This window comes from Pinus tabuliformis, chromosome 9 (assembly GCF_031772625.1).
Source record: "Pinus tabuliformis cultivar Carrire ecotype Pingquan chromosome 9, CPIR1, whole genome shotgun sequence".
In the NCBI taxonomy this organism is placed as follows: domain Eukaryota; kingdom Viridiplantae; phylum Streptophyta; class Pinopsida; order Pinales; family Pinaceae; genus Pinus; species Pinus tabuliformis.
Window position 1 is genome coordinate 1,518,010,900 of NC_142307.1, and position 5,309 is coordinate 1,518,016,208.

A 5,309-nucleotide genomic window follows, 5' to 3' on the forward strand; every position below is an offset into this window, starting at 1 on the left:
TATAATTGGGTCATTGTGTGTCATGACATCTTTGGCTTGAATGCTTGTCTGAGTACTTTTGCTATGAGAAGGGATGCCTTTTGTCTGTATTTCTTTATTATGGGAGGTCCAAACCTCCGTCTGAGTGGCCATGTTGTAGGAGAGTACATCCTTCGTCTGGGTAGTTATGTTGTAAGAGGGTGCATCCTCTATTTGGGTAGCTACTTCTACTAGAATTGCGTGTTGTTCATTCTGAGTGATAGCAGGTTGAGTGGGTATGGGCTCAATATGAGTCCCAGTTGCCCTCCCTTCATATGATTATATCTATACAGTCACGTTTGCTGTCATTGGGGTTTTGTTCGGGACCTTTCCCACTGTGATTTCCTTTATTTTCTTCTTATCCTTTTTACTATTTTGCGAAGCTTCTGCTGTTCTTTCCTAAGATTTTTCAATTTGGCTTTGTACTTTTTCGGAGGAGCAACTATTCTGATAACAGTCTCATTAATAGCTTCTGCTTCTAAAGAGCATGGATTCTCATCCTAGCTCTGTTCTAAAAGGACCGTGTCTCCAGATTGGATATCGATTTCTTGAATTATTTCGGCTTTTTCCTCTTGGCCTATGTTTTCTGTGCTTAGGCCTACCTGGCTGGTTTCTACTGGAGGCGTGTCACCAAATTGGTTCCCTTCTTCTTGAATGGCCTCTATATCTGTTTCTGCTTCATGGCTTGCATATTTTGAGGGAGATAGAATTCTGGCCTCGCCAGCATTCTCAGGAGATTGGGTTGCTCCCAAATTAAGATTGAGCGGGCTTTCAGGCTGCATGTACTCAGTCATGTTGGCCAGGACCTGGGCCAATTCAAAATCGTGCAATAAGTCACCTTGGGGACTCATGCTTGGTGTTGAGGGAAGTCCTAATTCATTTCTTTGCTCATCTCCAGAATGCCTTGTTTCTTCCTCATGGTCTGATTCAGGGTTATCTTGTCCTTCTAGCTGCAAGTATTGTTCACTTCTTTGGCTGGATAGTTCTATGGGTTAACTGATATTGCCTTGAGGATTTTCGACCGCTCCTAATTTTATCCTCATCCTTGTGGATTGTCTGCACTTTTGAGGTATGTTCCTTGCAAAGGCAGACCTCTTCCTTTTCGAAGCAGGGTTAAGTGCAGGCAAGGCTAAACCTCCTTCGAGATCTAATATTAGTTCATCCTAGCTTGATTGTTGGTGGGTGAGGTTATAGCTAACTATTAGCTTGATCAAACAGTGGTGGCTTACTATGGTTTCTATGTGTTGGGATTGTCTTAGCCTCTCGGCAGTTTCATGCATAAAAGAATTCAACAATGCAGGTAAATTTACAGAGCACTTTCATTTCAGAATTGCTAAGAGTTTGAGTTGATGCGGCCTTACCAAGTCTTTGCACCAGTCACAAGTAATTTAGTTCTAGACGATCCTTGCTAGTTCTCCCCATGGCTCTCTAAGCGAAGATGGCCGAACGCCTTTGCCATTTTTAATCAGCTCATGTCTTTCATCCCTGAAAGCTTTGATAGCGTCCTGAAGCTTCAACCACTTACCAGCCCACACTGGTCCTTCTGCCGATAACCCAGAAACCTCTGCTATCACAGTGTCTGATAGTATGATTTTCATGTCCCTTACCATGGATTTTCCATTCATTTGAAAGTTATCTTCCATAACCATTTGAAAGTTATCTTCCATAGTGATGGATACGAACTTTCCTTTTTATGCTCGAAGTAAGAAGGAATTGAATTTCCACGGCATACTCACTCTACTTACTTCCTATTAAGTGAAAATTTGGAATAACTACTAAAGAAATTATTGATAAAAATGTAAAAATAGACATTGAAGTGATTATTTCAAGAATTTGTATTTAACATTGAAAGTGTTTAATAATCGGTTAGAGAGATTGTAATTTTTTATTTTCATGGAAAATTATTCTAGAACCAATTAAAATAGTCAAAATGACGATAAGATAATATTTTTAATAAGATATAAGTAGAGATCCATATATGTTAGAGATCCTAAATGGTTTATGGTAGCAGAAGAGTCACGGAGTTGGAAGGATAAGAGTCATTAGTTACACTTACAAGTAGAACCATTCTCTCAAGCTAAAGGATTTCTTTCTAACATTGTGTGCTACCTTCATTTTTTAATAAAAAAGTTGTTTTCAACCCATTGTGATAATATATTTATATTATTGTTTTTTGAGTCGTTCAATATTTTTTTCTTTCTCCTATATCATATCTCTTTGTGTTGATAAGTGTGAGTACTCTAATTTGTAAACTATTCTCTTCTGCCTTATTTCTCTTCATCTTTGTGCATGTGAATATTTTAGCTCGTGAACTATTTTTTTGGTTATTGTATTAATTTTTTTTTTTTTTGGCTTGGTAATATGTGATACAAAATAATTATATATATATAGTTTGAGATACTATGACTTAAGGTTAGTTATGTACTTAAAATTAAGGAAAGTATTTAGTTCAAGTCATACCAGTCATTAACATGTTTAGACTTTTTCTGTAACTCTATAGGCTCCATGAAGGAATTATTGTGATTAATAAATTCAGTTTTATATTTTTCTGCATTAATTTCTTTTACATTATGACAATGAATGAGGCTGGAAAGCTAGAGTACAATTTGTTACCTAATTTATGATTAATTAAGAATTATGACATGTTAATAAAAATAAATTGTTTACTATAATTAAAAGAAACATTTATCAAGAAACAGTTACACCCCTGCCTTGGAAAGGGAAATATAGAGGGGAAAAGAAGGAAAAAGGGGGCTATCCTAGATCTGGGAGAAAAAGACTAGTGGAAAGTCGCTCAGCAATAGTAAAACAAAGTGAGGACTTGAAGCTGGACAGTGAAGTCCTGAGGCCCAAGGCACCAACTTTAGCTGGATATAATCCAGGTGAAAGAGAGAGAGTGCTGATCGCTAGGCTCGGGGCTGAGAGGAGAGACTTTCCAGACAAATTTGGACTTACATATTGACAATTAAAATTGAATAAGTATTATAGATTTCTTTTAAAGAAAAGTTGATATTGGTTTATAGAAAGATATTTGTTTATAAGAATAGAATCAATTAAAATATTTATGCTGGACTTACATATTGACAATTAAAATTGAATAAGTATTATAGATTTCTTTTAAAGAAAAGTTGATATTGGTTTATAGAAAGATATTTGTTTATAAGAATAGAATCCATTAGAATATTTATGCAGTAACATACAGTAGTGCAGTAAGGCTTAACCTTGAGTGAATAAAGATACAGGCTTACCGCATGTTACTTCTAACAAAATAATGCACAGGTAGTAATATTGAACAGTCACCCATAAAGGATTTATGCTTAAACTATTCTTTTGACAAACAGGAGATATACTGTAATAAACTATTTTCTTTGACAAACAGAAGATATACTGTGAAAAGTAATTACTGTCTAGTTACGAAGACATGCAACAACAATATTAGAATCTTATAAAATCATTCACTATATAAGCATGACATTTCTAAAATCTGGTGGAACAATCCTCTATGATGAAGTCGAATATTACTTATAAATTTATAACAAAGGAACTATTAAAAACCTAAAGCAGAACCTCCTGCAAAGACCGAGAATCATTATTCTATTTCAAATAATAAGGAAATCGAATAAACGACAAGGAGGAGACAAATCTTTATCTAGTAGTTAACTAATTATATAAAAGAAGAAAACGAGAAGTAATTTAGCATTCTCGACAAGATTGCATCATAATTGTTTTCATAATCATCAATCATCTTTCCAGCAAGAGGCAATAGAGCCAAATTGTAAATAGACATAATGGAATAGCAATGTAGTTGCATGTATCTACAGGAATAAAATGAAACAATTTAACAAATTCAAATACTGAGGGTTTAAAATGAAGAAAAGGCCGAAAGGCCTCGAGTTATTAGTCCCTCGAATTGAGGTTTTTTAGAGATTCTTAATTACAAATAACTTACAATGACAGTCGCAGACTCATGAGTCTCAAAAGAAAAACCCGAAAACCTATCTATAAATATACATTGATTTTCTGAGGACGGCAATCTAAGCCACTCTCATAATCTTTTAATTAAATACATGAAGATGGTAAATATAGGCTAAGCCTTCTGCCAGAGCAAAATTTCTTCAGGCAACCAAAATCGAAAACAGTCATCTTAGAGAGCTCGTGTAGATATGTTCCAACCTGTGACAAATCGTGAAGACAATGAGTTTGCAGGGAGCTTAAACACGAAAGCACCCTGACAGCAACAATAGCTTACCTCCATGGACATCATGGTCATTCTCAGAACTTGTGATAGGATGAGCTGCCCACTTGCAGTACATAGAACCCTTCACCAGGTTAGGCACAGTATGAAAAAGGCAACCTGTAAATGGAAAAGGCTGATGGTCAGAAGCTTACCTCCGTTAAAGCAGCGTTGGAAACCGCCATCCCTCGCTGAGCCAGAGGGACCTTGTGTCAAGTCTGGCCAGCAAAAGCCATACATTAACCCTATGTACTGAGAAATTTTCAAATACAGTCATTAAATAACGAAGAGCGATAAGGATTGAGAACGAGGCACTGGTTACTTCCCCGCAAAAGCTGAGCAGACAAAGCCATGAACCATGGACAAAAGACATAGAAACAACTGAGGAACTAAGGGCTGAATTTGTTCCAGAGCGACCAGTACCCTCACCTCCGGGAAGCAAATGAATTCCTGTTCGATCAGAGACGGTGAGTTGGGCAGTTGGAAAAGCCCTAAACCCTTCTCACCGTCAGATCGCTCCAACCAAATCAATGGACGAGGATTCCACCAGGGGTCGTGGTTAGACCAAGCAGAGGGACAGACTCATGCGATGGAGCAGTCTAGATGCAAGCCACGTGGTTGAGCGTATAGGAGGTCTACAACCCAGGGCCGAGTGACGGGCGGGAGGCCATCTGAGTCATTAAGGCATGGTAGAGCAGCATGCTGTGGCATTTAGCACAGTAAATAAATCAACCTTTGTGCCATAAAAATTCACACCTGTTTCTGTGGCATATCGACCATTTTGGTATAATGCTTAAGCGTAAATGTTAAAGTTTTATTTTTTATATATATATATATTTTGTTTTAGCTGTTAGTTGTTACATTTTCCTATAAAGTTTTGAATAGATGACCTTCAAATCATAGAGTTCTTTAACAATACATCCATCACCATTTCTTCTAAACCCTATATAAATGATTATACATATATTTTAATTAATAAATTATTATAAATTTATTCATATTTTATTTTAATTAAATATGTTAACTAATTTAAAATGTAAATCTTATTCAAATAAAA

The 5,309-nt window shown here is 36.2% G+C and overlaps 1 long non-coding RNA gene across 5 annotated transcripts; it reads right to left on the minus strand.

Annotated features, from left to right (window-relative positions):
* Positions 1–3,917: 3,917 nt before the first annotated feature.
* On the minus strand, positions 3,918–4,783 carry LOC149154379 (uncharacterized). Of its 5 annotated transcripts, XR_016263303.1 has the most exons (4): positions 4,682–4,783; positions 4,408–4,470; positions 4,268–4,312; positions 3,918–4,191 (listed from the first exon to the last, which is right to left on the minus strand). It is a non-coding gene; the product is annotated as an uncharacterized LOC149154379 (long non-coding RNA). The 5 variants fall into 5 exon arrangements; XR_016263307.1 differs by lacking the exon at positions 4,268–4,312 and having other exon boundaries at positions 3,918–4,267; XR_016263305.1 differs by having other exon boundaries at positions 4,268–4,319; positions 4,408–4,783.
* Between the last annotated feature and the right edge of the window lie 526 nt (positions 4,784–5,309).